The sequence below is a fragment of the Bubalus bubalis genome, chromosome 2 (genome assembly GCF_019923935.1).
Source record: "Bubalus bubalis isolate 160015118507 breed Murrah chromosome 2, NDDB_SH_1, whole genome shotgun sequence".
Lineage (NCBI taxonomy): Eukaryota > Metazoa > Chordata > Mammalia > Artiodactyla > Bovidae > Bubalus > Bubalus bubalis.
In genome coordinates this window covers 103,411,689-103,433,322 of record NC_059158.1, presented here as the reverse complement: position 1 = coordinate 103,433,322, position 21,634 = coordinate 103,411,689, and the positions used below count along the sequence as shown (strand labels likewise).

The following is a 21,634-nucleotide window of genomic DNA, read 5'->3' as shown; positions in this document are numbered from 1 at the left end:
TGCCAAGCCCACACAGACTATGACAGCATTTACTTCTATCACTAGCTGGAAACATTATGAAAATCTACACTGAAGGAAACTTTTTCAAGCTGAGTTTCTGTCAAGCAATTGGAGGAGCATGTGGTTTTGTGGTAATATTTGTCAGAGTGAGTTGTGGAAGTGGCTAAGAGTTGTGAGTGGTAGATGATTAATTCTGTGCTCACAGGGCTGTGTGAAGGGTGCTCTACCCATTACCCATCAGTTTGTGGTCTCTTCCAAAGCTGATAAAAATTCCTCATTATTAGACACAATAATATCACAGGCTATTTTTTCATAAAAATATTTTCACATGTGGAATAAAAATTACCATCTGATAGGTTTCCAATGGAAATTATTTAAAGAAAAACTAATTTGTATGAGTAGGGTAGAACTTTTTTAGTAGAGTGCATCTCAGTGCAATTATTCTTTGTCTTATAGGTTAATTCAACACATATGGACCAGGTTGTATGCTAGGAGCTTAGGATACCTTTGGGTTTATAGTCTAACTGGGGGGGAAAAAAAATTATACATTTGAGTTCTCAGATGACCAGGTTAAATCACACATGACAAGCAGGAAAAGGATGAAACCTGTTTGAGAGAGTCTGGCAAATTGGAACAACTAAAATAAATTCAATATGGCTAGAGCAAGGTGAGAGAGTGATAAGCCATGACATGATCTCAGAGAGAAAGAGAGCATGCAAAAGGGAGTACATGAGCATATACTGGGACATCTTCCTGGTTGATGAGAAATTATTGTAAGATTTTAAGTAGTAGCATGATATGATCAGAATTTTACTTTTAAAGGATTATGCTGGTTTCAATAAGGGGATAAGTAGGAGTAACAAGAAGAAAGATGTAGTGGCTTTGACTAGGCTGGTGATGGGATACAGAGAAAGCCGAAAGAAAAGAATAGAAAAATTGGACAAAATTGACATTGTTCAGAAGAGTGAAACTTTTAAATATGGCAAATCCCCATTCTCATGATCTGAGCAAATGCACCTATCTCACTAGTTTCAGCTAAAATTAGCCTGCCCCTTCAAGAATTAGGTTTCATTCACAATAATCTTCTTTCAGTTCCTTGACTTCAAAAACTCTTTGCCACTCTTGGTCCTTTTCATATATATTCCCTCTTCCTAGAATGCTCTCTCTACTCCTGTTCATGCAAAGCCTTCCCTCCTGGAATCTTGTCTTGAATCCCTGATCTAGATTAAATATCCCCGTTGCACACTGATTTTTGTGTATGCCAGTTACACTTGAGTATTTCTGTATGGAGAAGGATAGTTTCTCTTCCATCACAGTACGGACCTTGTCTACCTTGCTCTTAAACTTATTCACGTGGGGAGGACCCTGCCTACACAAAGTAGGCACTCAGTATGTGTTTTTAAATAGATAAGCAAACTCAGATGGTGAATCTTTATTAAGTCTATCCCAATTAATTTGGCTACCATGGTAAAATTAGTGTGGCCAAAATATTTGGTATGCTTGGGTTATTTCTGGGAAAAGATGCTTGATGATGACTACTGTATACAGGGAATGATCATGGACTTTCAGTTGGTAGCATAGGCTACCTGGTCTAAACTCCCATGGTTCCTAATCTTCATTTCATAGTTTCATAACCTTCAGAGATTTTAAGAGTACTGATGCTTAGGTCTCATCTCAGAGCAACTGAATCAGAATCTCATAATATTGAAGATGGGCACTGGTATTTTTAGATTATCATGATAATTCAATATATATAATAGATTACTACTATGTAACATTTACTGACTATATCTGACAAGAATCACAAATGTATAGATCTAGTGACCAGTGTATTTCTTTAAACTACTAAACTCACAAAACCAGCAACTATATCATTACCAACATGGCAATTCACTTGTTCAGACTCTCTCAAACATGTACTAGGTACCTTTTATGCATCATTACTACAGTAGGTAATAGAAATGCAGACATTATTAGGACTGAGGGTACCTAGAAATACTATTTCCTACACAGATGACACTATCTTTATAGCAGAAAGTGAAGAACTAAAGAGCCTTTTGATGAAAATGAAAGAGGAGAGTGAAAAAGTTGGGTTACAACTCAACATTCAGAAAACTAAGATCATGGCATCTGGTCCCATCACTTCATGGCAAATAGATGGGGAAACAGTGGAAACAGTGACAGACTTTATTTTGGGGGGGGGGGTCCCCAAAATCACTGCAGATGCTGAATGCAGCCATGAAATTAAAAGATGCTTGCTCCTTGGAAGAGAAGTTTTGACCAACCTAGACAGTATATTAAAAAGCAGAGATATTACTTTGCCAACAAAGGTCCACCTAGTCAAAGCTATGGTTTTTCCAGTAGTCATTTATGGATGTGAGAATTGGACTATAAAGAAAGCTGAGCACTGAAGAATTGATACTTTTGAACTGTGGTTTGGAGAAGACCCTTGAGAGTCCCTTGGGCTTCAAGGAGATTCAACCAGTCCATTTGAAAGGAAATCAGTCCTGAATATTCATCGGAAGGACTGATGCTGAAGCTGAAACTCCAATACTTTGGCCACCTGATGCAAAGCACAGACTCCTTTGAAAAGACCCTGATCTTGGGAAATATTGAAGGCAGGAGGAGAAGGGGATGACAGAAGATGAGATGGTTGGATGGCATCACCGACTCAATGGACATGAGTTTGAGTAAACCCCGGGAGTTGGCAATGGATAGGGATGCCTGGCCTGCTGCAGTCCCTGGGGTCACAAAGATTCAGACATGACTGAGCAAATGAACTGAACTGAACCTGAGATAACAATACATAGAAGTTGCCAATTCCATAATATGCCTGAATTGTGTATTGGGAATCACTTATTAATATTTTCATTGATTTAACTCTGAAAACCCTTATCTCCATATTTTATTTTCTAATCTAGTTATGCTCATGTTTATTTTTTCTTCTTATATATGCTTTTGTAATTTTTCTATGAACTATACTTCTTAATGTTATACATTAGACATAGTCATAAAATAAAAGTGTCTACTAAGATTCATCAGTCTGTGCCTGTGACTGTCTCTCATCTTCAAACTACAGAGGAGGTTTCTAATGAATTACTCAGAACAATTCTTATTTTGTAGGAGAAAAAGTATCTTGACTTCTGCCCAGAAATTGTGTTTAAAAGCATACCTTGAAGACATTGTGAGTTCAATTTCAGACCACCACAATAAAGTGAATAATTCAGTAAAGTGAGTTACAGGAAATTTTGATTTCCCAGTGAATATAAAAGTTATTTTTACACTATGGTGTAGTCTATTAAGTGTGTAATAACATTATGTCTGAAAAAATTATGTAAAAATACTGTATTGCTAAAAATTCTAACCATTATCTGATATTGAAGCAAATCATATACATATTTTTTTTTTCTTTGCTGGTAGAGGGTCTTGTCTTAATGTCGACAGTTGCTGATTAATTAGGATGGTTTTTGCTAAAGTTGGTATGGCAATTTAAGACAACAATGAAGTTTGTGATATAGATTGACTTTTCTTTTTACAAATGATATCTCTGCAGCATGTAATGTTATTTGATAGCATTTTACTCATAGTAAAATATATTTTAAAATTGGAGTTAATCCTCTCAATTCTTGCCTCTGCTATATCAACCAAATTTATGTAATATTCTTATTCCCTTCTTATAATTCCAATAATCTTCACAGAATTATCACTAGGAGTAGATTCCATTTCAAGAAACCATTTCTTTCATTATCCTTAAAAAACACCTCTTCATCCATTCAAGTTTATCATGAGATTACAATTCAGTTACATCTTTAGGCTCCACTTCTAGTTCTCTTGTTATATCCAGCACATCTGCAGTTACTTTCTTCACTGAAGTCTTGAACCCTTCAAAGTCACCCATGAAGACTGGAATCAACCTCTTCCAAACCCTTGTTATTAATGTGATGTTTTTTGCTCCTCCCATTAATCATAAATATTCTTCAACAGATCTGGCATGGTGAGTCTTTTCCAGAGTTTTTTATTTTCCCTAGATCCATCAGAAGAATAGCTAGTTAAAACAGCTGTAGCCTTACAGAACGTATCACATTAAAAATACTTATCAGAGCTCTTAAATGACCAGGTACATTGTCAACAAGCATTAATATTTTGAGAGGAATCATTTTTTTCTGAGCAGCAGGTCTTAACAGTGTACTTAAAAATATTTAGTAAGCAACATTGTAAACAGGTGTGCTTTTAACCCCCCCCCTTTTTTTTCTGTTCCTTTCATAGAGCACAGAGTAGAATCATCATAATTCTTAAGCAATCTAGGATTTTTGAAATGGGAAATGAGCATTGGCTTCAACCTAAAGCTCCCAGATGCATTAGCCTGTAACAAAGAAATCGGCCTCCCCTTTGAAGCCAGACATTGACTTCTCCTCTCTAGCTGTGAAAGTCCTAGATGGCATCTCCTTCTAATATAAGGTTGTTTCATCTACATAGAAAATCTGTTATTTAGTGTGGCCACCTTCATTAGTTATTGTAACTAGATCTTCTGGATAATTTGCTGAAGCTTCTACATCAGCACATGTCACTTCACCTTGCACTTTTATGTTATGGAGGCAGCTTCTTAAACCTCATAAACCACCCTCTTCAAGCCTCAAATTTCTGCAGTTTCCTCACCTCTTTCAGCCTTCTCAGAAATGAAGAATTAGAATCTTGATCTGGATTAGACTCTTTCTTAAGGGAATGTTGTGGCTGGTTGGATCTTTGTTCCAGATTATTAAAACTTTTCTTGTATAAAAAATAGGCTGTTTCTTTTTTGTCATTCATATGTCCATTGGAGTAACACTATTAATTTCCTTCAGGAGCTTTTCCTGTGCATTCACAACTTGGCTAACTTTGGAGTAAAGAGGCCTAGCTTTCAGCCTACTTTGGCTTTCAACATGCCTTCCTCACTAAGCTTAATCATACCTGGCTTTTGATTTAAAGTGAGAGATATAATAGAATTCTTTCAAGTAATTATAGAAGAGTTAACTCCTATCCTTCTCAAACTTTTCCAAAAAGTTGCAAGAGAAGAATTCTTAAGCTCATTCTACAAGGCCACAATCACTTTGATACCAAAAACAAAGATATCACACTCAAAAAAGAAAATTACAGATCAATATCACTGATGAACAAAGATGTAAAAATCCTCAACAAAATAGTAGCACACAGAATCCCACACCAAATTAAAAGGATCACATACCATGATCAAGTGGGATTTATCCCACAGATGCAGGGACTCTTCAATATATGTAAATCAATCAATGTAATACATGTTAACAAACTGAAAAATTAAAACCATATGATCTCTTTGAATTATGATTTTCTCAGGGTATATGCCAAGTGAGATGGGGGCCTGGAAGGAAGGTCCAAGAGAGAGAGAATACATGTACACATATAGCTGATTCATTTCATTGCCCAGTGGAAACAAACATAACATTGTAAAGCAACTATATCTAAATTCATGCATATGTATATATATATGATCATCTCAATAGATGCAGAAAATACTTTTGACAAAATTCAACACTATTTATGATAAAAATTCTTCAGAAAGTGGTCACAGCGGGAACAAACCTCAACATGATAATGGTCATATACAATAAACCCACAACAACCATCATTTTCAATGGTGAAAAACTGAAAGCATTTCCTCTAGAATCAAGAATAAGACAACGATGTCCCCACTCGCCACTATTATTTAGCATAGTTTTGAAAATCCTAGCCACAGTAACCAGAGAAAAAAAGAAAGAAATTCAAATTTTAAAAGAAGTAAAACTGTCATTGTTTGCAAATGATGTGATACTATACATCATGCTGGTACTCAGCCATTAAGCTGTGTCCAGATCTTTGCAATCCTATGGACCGTAGCCTCTGTCCATAAGATTTTCCAGGCAAAAAAAGATTTTTTCCAGGCAAGATTTTCAGGACAAATCTTTTCCAAAAGATATCTTTCCAGGCAAGATTTTCCAACCCTCTGGCATGGGTTGACATTTCCTTCTCCAGGGGATCTTCCTGACCCAGAGATCTAACCTGCATCTCCTTCATCGGCAGAATTCTTTACCACTGGGCCATCAGGAATTTTAACTGAGATATTTCAAATCCTAAAAGATGATGCTGTTAAAGTGCTGCACTCAATATGCCAGCAAATTTGGAAAACCCAGCAGTGGGCACAGCACTGGAAAAGGTCAGTTTTTATTCCAATTCCAAAGAAAGGCAATATCAAAGAATGTTCAAACTACCACACAATTGCACTCATCTCATATGCTAGGAAATTAATGCTCAAAATTCTCCAAGTGAGGCTTCAACAGTATGTGAACCAAGAAATTCCAGATGTTCAAGCTGGATTTAGAAAAGGCAGAGGAATGAAAGATCCAATTGCCAACATCAGTTGGATCATCAAAAAAGCAAGAGAGTTCCAGAAAAACATCTACTTCTGCTTTATTGAGTACACCAAAGCCTTTGACTGTGTGGATCACAACTGTGGAAAAATTTTCAAGAGATGGGAATATCAGACCACCTTAACTGCCTCCGGGCTTCCCTTGTGGCTCAGCTGGTAAAGAATCTGCTTGCAATGCAGGAGACCTGGGTTTGATCCCTGGGTTGGGAATTTCCCCTGGGGAAGGAAAACGCTACCCACTCCAGTATTCTGGCCTGGAGAATTCCATGGAGAAGTCCATGAAGTTGCAAAGAGTGACTGAGTGACTTTCACGTTTATGTTCACATTACCTGCCTCCTGAGAAATCTATATGCAGGTCAAGAAGCAACAATTAGAACTGGACATGGAACAACAGAATGGTTCAAAATTGGGAAAGGAGTATGTCAAGGTTGTACTCACCCTGCTTATTTAAATTATGCAGAGTACATCATGTGCAATGCCAGGCTGGACAAAGCACAAGCTGGAATCAAGATTGCTGGGAGAAATATCAATAACCTCAGATATGCAGATGACACCACCCTTCTGGCAGAAAGCAAAGAGGAACTGAAGAGCCTCTTGATTAAGGTGAAAAAGGAGAGTGAAAAAACTGGCTTAAAACAGCATTAGATCATGGCATCTGGTCCCATCACTTCATGGCAAATAGATAGGGAAACAATGGAAACAGTGACAGACTTTGTTTTCTTGGGCACCAAAATCACTGCCAACGATGACCGCTACTGCTGCTGCTAAGTTGCTTCAGTCGTGTCCAACTCTGTGCGACCCCATAGATGGCAGGCCACCAGGCTCCCTTGTCCCTGGGATTCTCCAGGCAAGAACACTGGAGTGGATTACCATTTCCTTCTCCAGTGCATGAAAGTGAAAAGTGAAAGTGAAGTCGCTCAGTTGAGTCCGACTTTTCGCGACCCCATGGACTGCAGCCTACTAGGCTCCTCTGTCCAAGGGATTTTCCAGGCAAGAGTACTGGAATGGGGTGCCATTGCCTTCTCTGGCCAATGGTGACTACAGCCATGAAATTAAAAGATGCTTACTCCTTGGTAGAAAAGCTATGACAAAGGTCCATATAGGTCAAAGCTATGTTTTTTCCAGTAGTCATGTATGGATGTGAGAGGTGGACCATAAAGAAAGTTGAGTGCCGAAGACTTGCTGCTTTTGAACTGTGGTGTTGGAGAAGACTCTTCAGAGTCCTTTGAACTGCAAGGCGATCAAACCAGTCAATTCTTAAGGAAATCAGTGCTGAATACTCATTGGAAGGACTGATGGTGAAGCTGAAACTCCAATTCTTTGGCCACCTGATGCAAAGAGCTGACTCATTAGAGAAGACCCTGATTTTTGGAAAGACAGAAGGCAGGAGGAGAAGGGGACAACAGAGGATGAGATATACACCAACTCGATGGACATCACTTCGAGCAAGCTCCAGGTGTTGGTGATGGACAGGGAAGTCTGGCGTGTTGCAGTCCATGGGGTGACAAAGAGTCAAACACCACTGAACAACTGAACTAGAGCTAGAGCCACCAGAGGAGCCCTTAGACTATATATAAAAATCCTAAAGATAACACCAGAAAACTATTAAAGCTCATCAATGAATTTGTAAAAGTTGCAGGATCCAAAATTAATTCTCAAAAATCTCTTACATTCCTATACACTAACAAAAAAAGTCCTAAACAAAGATTAAGGAAACAATCCCATTTACCACAGTAACAGAAGAATAAAATAGAATAAAGCTATCTAAAGAGAGAAAATATCTATACTCAGAAAACTATAAGGTACTGATGAAAGAAACCAAACACATTCATGAAAAAATAAGAGATTACACAAACAGATGGAGAGATATGCCATGTTCTTTGATTCAAAAAACCAATGTTGTGAAAATGGCTATACCACCCAAAGCCATCTACAGATTCAATACAATCTCCATAAAATTACCAATACAATCTCCACCAAATGGCCTTTTTTCACAGAATTAGAACAAAAAGCTGTGCAATTTGTATGGAAACACACACACACACACACACACACACCCCCAGATAATCAAAACAATCTTGAGAAAGGAAAACAGAGCTGCAGGAATCAAGCTCTCTGATTTCAGACTGTAATGCAAAGCTACAGTCCTCAAGACACTATTGTCATGGCACAAAATCAGAAATATAGACAGGTGTGACAGGATAGAACCCCAGAGATAAACACTATCTCCTATGGTCCCCTAATCTTTGGTAAAGGAGGCAAAAATATAAAATAGAGAAAAAACTGTCTCTTCAATAAGAGGCTGAAAACTGGACAGCTACATGTAAAATAATGAAATTAGAATACTCTCTAACACCATACACAAAAATAAACTCAAAATGGATTGAACACATAATTGTAGGGCCAGACATTACAAAGCTCTGAGGGGGAAAGATAGGCAGAACATTCTTTGACATAAATTGAAGCAAGATTTTTTTATTATTTTTAATGGGAGGATAATTGCTTTACAATATTGTGTTGGTTTCTACCATACAAGAGTGTGAATCAGCCATACATATACATATATACCTTCCTCTTGAACCTCCCTCCCACCCCTCACCTAATCCCACCCTCAGGTTGTCACAGAGCACAGGGTTGAACTCCCTGTGTTGTACAGCAATTTCCCACTAGCTATTTTACATATGGTTTTAGGAAAGGCAGAGGAACCAGAGATCAAATTGCCAACATCTGCTGCATCATCAGAAAAGCAAGAGAGTTCCAGAAAAACATCTATTTCTGCTTTGTTTACCATGCCAAAGCCTTTGACTGTGTGGATCACAATAGACTGTGGAAAATTCTGAAAGAGATGGGAATACCAGACCATCTTGACCTGCCTCTTGAGAAACCTGTATGCTGGTCAGGAAGCAATAGTTAGAACTGGACATGAAACAACAGACTGGTTCCAAATAGGAAAAGGAGTATGTCAAGGCTATATATTGTCACCCTGCTTATTTAACTTAAATGCAGAGTACATCATGAGAAACGCTGGGCTGGAAGAAGCACAAGCTGGAATCAAGATTGCAGGGAGAAATATTAATGACCTCAGACACGCAGACAACACCACCCTTATGGCAGAAAGTGAAGAGGAACTAAAAAGCCTCTTGATGAAAGTGAAAGTGGAGAGTGAAAAAGTTGGCTTAAAGCTCAACATTCAGAAAACTAAGATCATGGCATCTGGTCCCATCACTTCATGTGAAATAGATGGGGAAACAGTGGAAACAGTGTCAGACTTTATTTTTTTGGGCTCCAAAATCACTGCAGATGGTGATTGCAGCCATGAAATTAATAGATGCTTACTCCTTAGAAGGAAAGTTACGACCAACCTAGATAGCATATTGAAAAGCAGAGACATTACTTTGCCAACAAAGGTCTGTCTAGTCAAGGCTATGGTTTTTCCAGTAGTCATGTATGGATGTGAGATTTGGACTGTGAAGAAAGCTGAGCGCCGAAGAATTGATGCTTTTGAACTGTGGTGCTGAAGAAGACTCTTGTGAATCCCTTGGACTGCAAGGAGATCCAACCAGTCCATCCTAAAGGAGATCAGTCCTGGGTGTTCATTGGAAGGACTGATGCTGAGGCTGAAATTCCCAATACTTTGGCCACCTCATGTGAAGAACTGACTCATTGGAAAAGACCCTGATGCTGGGAGGGATTGGGGGCAGGAGGAGAAGGGGATGACAGGATGAGATGGCTGGATGGCTTCACTGACTCAATGCACATGAGTTTGGGTGAACTCCAGGAGTTGGTGATAGACAGGGAGGCCTGGCATGCTGTGATTCATGGGGTTGCAAAGAGTCGGACATGACTCAGTGACTGAACTGACTAATGTATATGTTTCAATGCTACTCTCTTAATTCATCCTGCCCTCTTCTTCCCCCACTGTGTCTACAAGTTTTCTATGTCTGTATCTCTACTTTTGACTTGTAAATAGGTTCATCAGTACCAATTTTTCCTAGATTCTATATACATATGCATTAATATAAGATATTTATTTTTCTCTTCCTGACTTACTTCACTCTATATAACAGGTTCATACACCATCAGTTCCTTTTTATGGTTGAGTGCTCTTATATTGTATATATGTATCACAATTCCTTTATCCATTCATCTGTTGATGGACATCTAGGTTGGTTCCATGTCCTGGCTATTGTAAATGGTGCTGCAATGATCATTGGGATGTATGTATCTTTTTGAATTATGGTTTTATCGGGGTATATGTCCAGTAGTGGGATTGCTGAGTCATATGGCAGTTTCATTCCTAGTCTTTTAGGAAATCTCTATTCTGTTCTCCATAGTGCCTGTATCAATTTATATCCCACCAACAGTTAAAAGACGCTTACTCCTTGGAAGAAAAGTTATGACCAACCTAGATAGCATATTCAAAAGCAGAGAAATTACTTTGTCAACAAAGGTCCATTTAGTCAAGGCTATGGTTTTTCTAGTGGTCATGTATGGATGTAAGAGTTGGACTCTGAAGAAAGCTGAGTGCCAAAGAATTGATGCTTTTGAACTGTGGTATTGGAGAAGACTCTTGAGAGTCCCTTGGACTGCAAGGAGATCCAACCAGTCCATTCTAAAGGAGATCAGCCCTGGGTGTTCTTTGGAAGAAATGATGCTAAAGCTGAAACTCCAGTACTTTGGCCACCTCATGAGAAGAGTTGACTCATTGGAAAAGACTCTGATGCTGGGAGGGATTGGGGGCAGGAGGAAAAGGGGATGACAGAGGATGAGATGGCTGGATGGCATCACCGACTCGATGGACGTAAGTTTCAGTGAACTCCGGGAGTTGGTGATGGACAGGGAGGCCTGGTGTGCTGTGATTCATGGGGTCGCAAAGAGTTGGACAGGACTGAGCGACTGAACTGAACTGAACAGTGCAAGAGGTTTTCCTTTTCTCCACATACTCTCCAGCATTCTTCATTATTTGTAGATTTTTTGATGACAGCCTTTCTGACTGGTTTGAGGTGATGCCTCATTGTAGCTTTGATTTGGATTTCTCTAATAATGAGTGATGCTGAGCATGTTTTCATGTTTTTATTGGCCATCTGTATGTCTTTGGATAAATACCTGTATAGGTCTTCCACTTATGTTTTGATTGGGTGGTTTGTTTTTCTGATATTGAGCTGCATAAGCTGATATATACTTTGGAAATTAATCCTTTGTCTTGGAGAAGGAAATGGCAACCCACTCTAGTGTTCTTGCCTGGAGAATCCCAGGGACGGGGGAACCTGGTGGGCTGCCATCTATGGGGTCACATAGAGTCAGACACGACTGAAGTGACTTAGCAGCAGCAGCAACAATCGTTTGTCAGTTGCTTCTTTTGCAATTATTTTCTCCTATTGTGAGGGTTGTCTTTTCAACTTGTTTATGAATGCTTTTGCTGTGCAAAAGTGTTTAAGTTTAATTAGGTCCCATTTGTTTATTTTTGTTTTTATTGTCCATTACTCTAGGAGGTGGGTCATAAAGGATTTTGCTGCAATTTATGTTAGAGTATTCTACCTGTGGAGAAGGCAATGGCACCCCACTCCAGTACTCTTGCCTGGAAAATCCCATGGACGGAGGAGCCTGGTAGGCTGCAGTCCATGAAGTCGCTAAGAGTCAGACACGACTGAGTGACTTCACTTTGAATTTTCACTTTCATGCATTGGAGAAGGAAATGGCAACCCACTCCAATGTTCTTGCCTGGAGAATCCCAGGGATGGGGCAGCCTGGTGGGCTGCTGTCTATGTGGTCGCACAGAGTTGGACACGACTGAAGCAACTTAGCATGGTTCCTCTAAGAGTTTTCTACTTTCTGATCTTACATTTATGTCTTTAATCCATTTTGAATTTATTTTTATGTATGGTGTTAGGAAGTGTTATAATTTCATTCTCTTATGCATAGATCCAGTTTTCCCATCACAACTTATTGAAGAGAATGTCTTTTCTACATTGTATATTCTTTCCTCCTTTGTCAGGATAAGGTTCCATAGGTGTATGTATTGTATGGGTTTATCTCTGGGCTATCTTTTCTTATTGGTCTATATTTCTGTTTCTGTGTCTTTACAATAGTGTCTTGGTGATTGTAGCTTTGAGTATAGTCTAAAATCAGGAAGGTTGATTCTTCCAGCTCTATCTTTCTTTCTCAAGGTTGCTTTGGCTATTCAGGATCTTTTGTGTTTCCATACAAATTGTGAAATTTTTTGTTCTAGTTCTGTGAAAAATGTCATCAGCAATTTGATAGGGATTGTATTGAATCTGTAGATTACTTTGGGTAGTAACTCATTTTCACAATAATGATTCTACCAGTTCAAGAACATGATATGTTTCCATCTGTTTGTGTCATCTTTGATTTATTTCATGAGTGTCTTATAATTTTCTGTATACAGGTCTTTTGTATCCTTATGTAGGTTTATTCCCAGGTATTTTATTATTTTTGTTGAAATGGTGAATAGGATTGATTACTTAACTTCTTTTTCTGATTTTTCATTGTTAGTGTATAGGAATGCAAGGGATTACTGTGCATTGATTTTGCATCCTATGACTTTTCTTCCAAATTCACTGATTAGCTCTAGTAATTTTCTGATAGTAGGAACAAGATCTTTTTTGACCCATCTCCTAGAGTAATGAAAATTAAAACAAAAGCAAACAAATAGGACCTGGTAAAATTTAAAAGCTTTTGCACAGCAAAGGAAACCATAAAATAGACAAAAAGACAATGCTCAGATTAGGAGAAAATATATTCAAAGAAGCAATTGACAAAGGATTAATCTCCAATATATACAAACAGTTCATGTAACTCAATAACAGAAAACATACAACCCAATAAAAAACAGAGCAGAAGACCTAAACAGACATTTCTCCAAAGAAGACATACAGGCACAGGCACATGAAAAGATGCTGAACATCAATCATTGTTAAAGAACTGCAAACCAAAACTATAATATAATTTCACCTGACACTGCTCGGAATAGCCACCATCAAAAAATATACAACAATAAATGCTGGAGAGAGTGTGGAGAAAAGAGAACCTTCTTACACTATTGGTGGGAATGTAAATTGATAAATCTCCTATGGAGAACAGTATAGAGATTTTCCTTAAAAAACTAAAAACAGAACTACCATTTGACCCAACAATCCCACCCTGGGCACATACCAGAAGAAAACCATAATTCAAAAAGATACACACATGCCAACGTTCATTGCAACACTACTTACAATAGGCAGAACATGGAAGCAACCTAAATGCCCAACAACAGAGGAATGGATAAAGAAATTGTGGTACATATATAGAATAGAATATTACTCAGCCATAAAGTGTAACAAAATTGGGTCATTTGTAGAGACATGGATGGACCTAGAGACTGTCATACAGAGTGCAGTAAGTCAGAAAGAGAAAAACAAAAATTGTATATTAATGCACATATGTGGAATCTAGAAAAATAGCAAAAATGAACTTATTTCCAAAGTAGCCATAGAGACACAGATGTAGAGAACATACCTATGGATACCAAGCTGGGGAGAGGGACTGGGATGGATTGGGAGATTGGTAATCACTCACACACACACACACACACACACTATGTATAAAATAGACAACTAAAGAGAACCTACTGCTGTATAGCACAGGGAACTCTACTGAATGCTCTGTGGTGACTTAAATGGGAAGGAAGAGGATATTTATGTGTACATGTGGCTGATTCATTTTGCCATATAGCAGAAACTATACAGTCCATGAAATTCTCCAGGCCAGAATATTGGAGTGGGTTAGCCTTTCCCTTCCAAGGAATCTTCCCAATCCAGGGATCGAACCCAGGTCTCCCACATTGCAGACAGATTCTTTACCAGCTGAGCCACAAAGGAAGCCCAAGCATACTGGAGTGGGTAGCCTATCCCTTCTCCAGCAGATCATCCCAAACCAGGAATCAAACCAGGGTCTCCTGCATTGCAGGTGGATTCTTTACCAACTGAGCTATGAAGGAAATTGACTATGTATAAAATAGACAACTAAAGAGAACCTACTGCTGCATAGCACAGGGAACTCTACTCAATGCTCTGTGATGACCTAAATGGGAATGAAATCCAAGGAAGAGGGCATATATGTGTACATGTGGCTGATTCACTTTGCTATACAGCAGAAACTTATACAACATTGTAAAGCAACTGTACTCCAATTAAAAAAATTATAAAATAAACAAGTGAGAGATATGCAACTCATCATTTCATTGAAGATTTGGAAGCCACTGTAGGGTTATTAGCTGGTGTAATTTCAATATCTCTGTCTCTCAGGGAACAGGGAGGTCTGAGCATGAGGAGATAGTTGGGGGACCCAATATCAGTGGAGCAGTCAGAACACACATATTATTAAGCTCACCATCTTATATATGTGCAGCTCATGGTGCCCCCAAACAATTACAATAGTAACTTCAATGACAACTGATCATCAAAATAAATATAATAATGAAAAAATTTAAATATTATGAGAATTGCTAAAATGTGACACAGAAACATGAAATAAACAAATATTTTTGGTCAACTGGTGATAATGTACTTGCTCAACTCAGTGTTACCACAAAATTCATTTTTTTTTTAAATGCATTATCTGTGATGCACAATAGGGTAAAGCACAATAAAATAAGGTATGGCTGTATTAGAATTTAGGAAAAAGAAACATTTAGTCCACTTTTGTTTGCTGATTAAGTAGAACCCTTCTACTCTCTAGTGCTAATTTTTGTTCAGATACAAGGACTCCAGGACTGAATTCATATATTTTGTCTATAACTCTTTGTTACTTTGTATATAGATCAGAGAATGCATGGTGAAAAAAACTAGCAGAACCTTGTAAGATTTCTCTCTCTGTAAATTTAACCAAACTACATGTCAGTGAGAGGTATATGCAACCATGGCTCTCTGCTTCAATCTCCAGGCCTACCCTTGACTTTCTTGAATGTTCCAAGTTGTAACTGATTTGCAAACATCATTAACCACTGGAAATATTTTTCATCATTCTAGGTACCCTTCCAGCACTGTTATGCAGAAAAAAGAGGCACTTCGTCTACTTTCCATGTCATTTCCTGATGATTTCACCCAACTGGAGAAAGTCTCAAACCTGCTTCTATTCAGAGCCCTTGTCTCATTCTGTCATACCACTTTTTTTTGTCATGTTAATTCTCTGCATTGGATGGGATTTGAAATATGACTGTAATTATGAAATATATAGGCATCCTCTTTCCATTTCTTAGGACTTTATGCAAATTTCTGCCAAGTTCCCGAGAATTGTCTTGACCAATGAGACCAGTGAGCTTTTTCTGTTTTAAGTTTTCAGGTTCCCATCAATTATTAAAAGGAGTTGTAATGTAAGAAGTGCAGAAGTTATGGCAATTCAACTGAATGAAAAAAAATGTATTCACTCAAGTACATTTGATTTTAAAACATATTCTAAAAGAAGGAAAAAAATCACAATAATAAAATGGGAATGCAGTATACTACAGAGAAAAGAAACAGGATTTAGAAGCTGTACTGATGAAGAGCTGAAATCAGTCTCTGCCAGTGCTATAATCTGAAGCTTTGGGCAATTTAACCCAATAATTTCCCCAAAGCCTTGACTTAACCTGATTTGTGAAAAAGAATTAGTGACTCATGTTAAATAATAGCATCATTTATATGTTTTCAAAAATATTAAGTTTAGTAAAAACTTCTCTACCATTGTTTAGTTACATCTATTTTCCTGTAACAGTGGTTAAATACTCCAACAAGAGAATATTTATCTCACAGAAGGATGAAAATTAGTATACTGACATTCTTGTATATAAGGAACTCATCTTAAAAACTAGGATCATAAACATGATCCTGAATTCTTGGATCTTATAGCTCATGGATTTTATGTTAACATTCAAAAGAAATCTATTATACTCTTTATTATATCAGCTTTAATTTAAGCTACTAGCTTAAAGTTCAGGAATCCTTTTACTGTCATTAAAGTCAAAATAAAATGGAGAAACAGAGTCAGCTGAATAGCACTTTCCTCTTTGCAGTTCTATCACTGTTTAACTTAATAATCTCTATACATATTTAATCTCTTTGAACATTAAGACAATGTTTGTGAGATGAGCTCTTCTGAGAAAGCAGAATATAAATGCAAGAAATTAAACTTATTGATTCTTAAATGTTGTATAGGGTATTCTACAAGATGTGTGCTATTAACAAAAAACAAAGCTTTATAAGAAGAAACCCCAGAAGAACAACTAAGTGAAGAAGAGATAGGTAATATACCTAAAAATAATTCAGCATAATGATAGTAAAGATGGGCCAAGATCCTGGTAAAAGAATGAAAGCACAGTATGGCAAGAAACAAGATATGTTTACCAAAGACCTGGAAGATGTAAATAACAAATAAACAGAGATGAAAAATAAAATAACTGAAATGAAAAAATACATGGGAAAGAATCAATAGCAGAATAACCAAGGCAGAAGAAAAAATTAAGTGAGTTATATGACAGAACAGTAAAAATCACAGACATGGGACAAAATTAAAAACAAAAAAGAAATTAAGACAGATTAAGAGACCACTGTTCAGTTCTTCTGTGTATTCTTGCCACCTCTTCTTAATATCTTCTGTTTCTGTTAGGTCCATACAATTTCTGTCATTTATTGAGCCCATCTTTGCATGAAATGTTCCCTTGGTCTCTCTAGTTTTCTTGAAGAGATCTCTAGTCTTTCTCATTCTATTGTTTTCCTCTATTTCTTTGTACTGATCACTGAGGAAGGCTTTCTTATCTCTCCTTGCTTCTTTGGACTCTGCATTCAAATAGGTATATCTTTCCTTTTCTCCTTTGCTTTTGGCTTCTCTTTTCACAGCTATTCGTAAGGCCTCCTCAGACAGCCATTTTGTTTTTTTGCATTTCTTTCTCTTGGGGATGATCTTGATCCCTGTCTCTTGCACAATGTCCTGAACCTTGGTCCATAGTTCATCAGAAACTCTGCCTATCAGATCTAATCCTTTGAATCTATTTGTCACTTCCACTGTATAATCCTAAGGGATTTCATTTAGGTTAAACATGAACAGTCTAGTGGTTTCTCCTGCTTTCTTCAATTTAAGTCTGAATTTGTCAATAAGGAGTTCGTGATCTGAGCCACAGACAGCTCCCAGTCTTGTTTTTGCTGACAGTATACAGCTTCTCCATCTTTGGCTGCAAAAATATAATCAATCTGATTTCAGTGTTGACCATCTGGTGATGTACATGTGTAGAGTCTTCTCTTTTGTTGGAAGATGGTGTTTGCTATAACCAGTGCATTCTCTTGGCAGAACTCTATTAGCCTTTGTCCTGCTTCATTCTGTACTCCAAGACCAAATTTGCCTGTTACTCCAGGTGTTTCTTGACTTCTTATTTTTGCATTCTAGTCCCCTATAACAAAAAGGACATCTTTTTTGGTGTTAATTCTAGAAGGTCTTGTAGGTCTTCATAGAACCATTCAACTTCAGCTTCTTCAGCATTACTGGTCAGGGCATAGACTTGGATTACCGTGATATTGAATGGTTTGCCTTAGAGACGAACAGAGATCATTCTATTGTTTTGAGACTGCATCCAAGTACTGCATTTCAGACTCTTTTGTTGACTATGATGGCTACTCCATTTCTTTTAAGGTATTCTTGCCCACAGTAGTAGATATAATGGTCATCTGAGTTAAATTCACCCATTCCAGTACATCTTAGTTTATTGATTCCTAAAATGTCAACACTCACTCTTGCCATCTCCTGTTTGATTAGTTCCAATTTGCCTTGATTCATGGACCTAACATTCCAGGTTCCTATGCAATATTGCTCTTTAGAGCACTGGACCTTGCTTCCCTCACCAGTCACATCCACAACTGGGTGTTGTTTTTGCTTTGGCTCCATCTCTTCATTCTTTTTGGAGTTAGTTTTCTACTGATCTCCAGTAGCATATTGGGTACCTACTGACCTGGGGATTTCATCTTTCAGTGTCCTGTCTTTTTGCCTTTTCATACTGTTCATGGGGTTCTCATGGCAGGAATACTGAAGTGGTTTGCCATTCCCTTCTCCAGTGGACCACATTTTGTCAGAACTCTCCACCAAGACCCATCCATCTTGGGTGGCCCTACATGGCATGGCTCATAGTTTCTTTGAGTTAGACAAGGCTGTGGTACATGTGACTATATTGGTTAGTTTTCTGTAATGATGTTTTTCAGTCTGTCTCCCCTCTGATGTAGAAGAATAAGAGGCTTATGAAAGCTTCCTGATGGGATAGACTGACTGAGGGGGATACTGGGTCTTATTCTGATGGGTGGGGCCATGCTCAGTAAAGAGATCACTGGGACAATATTATATGCAGTGGCATTCTTATGATAGGTATCCTAGAAGGAGAAGAGAGAGAAAAAGGACCTGAGAAAATATTTGAAGAAATAATAGCTGAAAACTTCTCTAACATGGGAAAAGAAAGAGTAACCCAAGTCTAGGAAGCACAGGGAGTCCCAGGCAGGGTAAACCCAAAGAAGATCATGTCAAAGCCCATAGTAATCAAATTGACAAAAATTAAAGACAAAGAAAACATATTGAATGCAACAAGGGGAAAGCAACAAAAAACATATATGGAAACTTGCATAAGGTTATATGCTGATTTCTCAACAAACTCTTTGGACAGGAAGGAGTGACAGAATGTTTTTAAAGTGATGAAAGAGAAGAAACTACAACCAGGAATACTCTACCCAGCAAGTTTCTCATTCAGACTCAATAGAGAACTTAAAAGCTCATAGACAAGCAAAAGCTTAGAGAATTCAGCAATACCAGACCAACTTTGCAACAAATGCTAAAGTGAGGTTAGTAGGCACATATGAGAAGTTCACACCTAGAAACAAGAAAATTATGAATGGAAAAGCTGCCCAGTAAGCAAGCATACAGCACAGGTAGAAAATCATCTGCACACAAATATATCCAGCCAGAAATAATGAGAAGAGTACAAATGCAAGATATTGGAAATACATTTGAATTTAACAGACCAGCAACTTAAAATCAATCTTGTTTTTATATAGACTGCTATGTCAAAACCGCATGGTAACCACAAACCAAAAATCTACAATAGATACACATACAAAAAAAGGAAAAGGAATCCAAACACAATTAAAGTTAGTCATTAAATTACAAGAGAAGAGAATAAAAGAGGAAGGGTAGAAAAAAAATACCTGCAAAAACAAGTCCAAAACAATTAAGAAAATGGCAATGAGAACAAACATATTGATAATTACCTTAAACATAAACAATTTCATTGCTCCAATCAAAAGACTTTGAATGAATGAATGAATACAAAAACAAGACTCATATATATATGCTATCTACAAGAGACTCACTTCAGACTGAAAGTGAGGGGATGGAAAAAGTAATCCCATGCAAATGGAAGTCAAAAGAAAATTGGAGTGGCAATACACATATTAGACAAAGTAAACTTTAAAGTAAAGGTGTTACAAGAGACAAAGAAGGACATTACATATTGATCAAGGGAATGATCTAAGAAGATAAGTTGCAAATATGTATGTGCCCATCATAGAAGCACCTCAGTACATAATTCAGATACTAATAACAGTCATAAAAGGAGAAACAGACAATAGCACAATAATAGTGGGGGCTTTAACACCCTACATTTATCAATAGATATTCCAGAGAGAAAATCAAAGAGGAAACACAGACCTAAATGACACTGTAGCCTAGAGTGACTTAGTTGATATTTATAGAGGATTCCAAAAGCATTCAAGAGCAGCAGAATACAAATTCTTCTCAAGTGCACATGTAATATTCTCCAGAACTGATCACAGGTTGAGCCACAAAGTGGGCCTCAGTAAATTTAAGAAAATTAAAATCATACCAAGCATCCTTTCCAAGCACAAAGCTATGAAATTAGAAATCAACTACAAGAAAAAGACTTGTAAAACACACAAATACACTACTAAATAACCAGTAGATCATAGAAGAAATCAAAGAGGAAATCAAGAAATGCATAGTAACTAAAGAAAATAGAGCTAATGATCCAAAATTTATGGAACACAGCAAAAGCAGTTCTAAGAGGGAAGTTCACAGCAACACAATCTTGCCTTAGGAAACAAGAAAAATCTCTAAACAACCTAACCTTATACCTAAAGTAACCAGAGAAAGAACAAACAAAACTCAAAGCAGAAGGAAAGAAATCATAAAGATCAGAGCAGAAATAAATGGCATAGAGACCAAGAAAATAGAAAAGATCCATGAAACTAAAAGCTGATTCTTTGAAAAGGTAAACAAAATTTATAAACTTTTAGTGAGATTCATCCAAAAATAAGAAAAGAAAAGAGAGAGAGGGTCCAAATCAATAAAAGTAGAAATGAAAAAGGAGAAGTCACCATGAACCCAATAAAAGTACAAAGACTGACAGGAGACTATACTGCAAGCAACTATGCCAATAAAATGGATGATCTAGAAGAAATGGACAAATTCTTAGGTATACTCTCCCAAAACTGAAGCAGTAATAAAAACTATGAATAGAACAATCACAAGTACTGAAATTGAAACTATGATTAAAACTTTCAGCAAATAAAAGTCCAGGGCCAGATAACGTCACAGGCAAATGCAGTATTTAGAGAGATGCATGCATGCATGCATATTAAGTCGCTTCAGTAGTGTCCGACTCTGTGTGACCCCATAGATGGCAGCCCACCAGGCTCCCCTGTCCCTGGGATTCTCCAGGCAAGAGTCCTGGAGTGGGTTACCATTTCCTTCTCCAATGCATGAAAGTGAAAAGTGAAAGTGAAGTCGCTCAGTCGTGTCCGACTCTTAGCGACCCCCTGGACTGTAGCCTACCAGGCTCCTCCATCCATGGGATTTTCCAGGCAAGAGTACTGGAGTGGGGTGCCATTGCCTTCTCCCATTTAGAGAGATAACATGCTTCTAAAACTATTCCAAAAAAAATTGCAGAGGGAGGAACATCTCCAAATTCATTCTATGAAGCTATCATCACCTTGATGTCAAAACTAAACAAAGACATCATAAAAACAGAAAATCATAGGTCAATATCATTGATGAACATAGATACAAAATCCTCAACAAAATAGTAGCAATCTGCATCCAACAATACATTAAAAGGTTCACACCATGATCAAGTGGGATTTACCCCAGGGAAGCAAGGATTTTTCAATATTCACAAATCAGCATCATACA

General features: G+C 37.6%; 1 long non-coding RNA gene across 1 annotated transcript in view; it reads right to left on the bottom strand.

Annotated features, from left to right (window-relative positions):
- Positions 1–3,536: 3,536 nt before the first annotated feature.
- The window catches only part of LOC123331519, a 66,671-nt gene continuing 48,573 nt past the window's right edge, over positions 3,537–21,634 (bottom strand). Inside the window, exon 2 of the long non-coding RNA XR_006548185.2 lies at positions 3,537–4,024. This is a non-coding gene — a long non-coding RNA (uncharacterized LOC123331519). The remainder of the gene's footprint in view (positions 4,025–21,634) is intronic.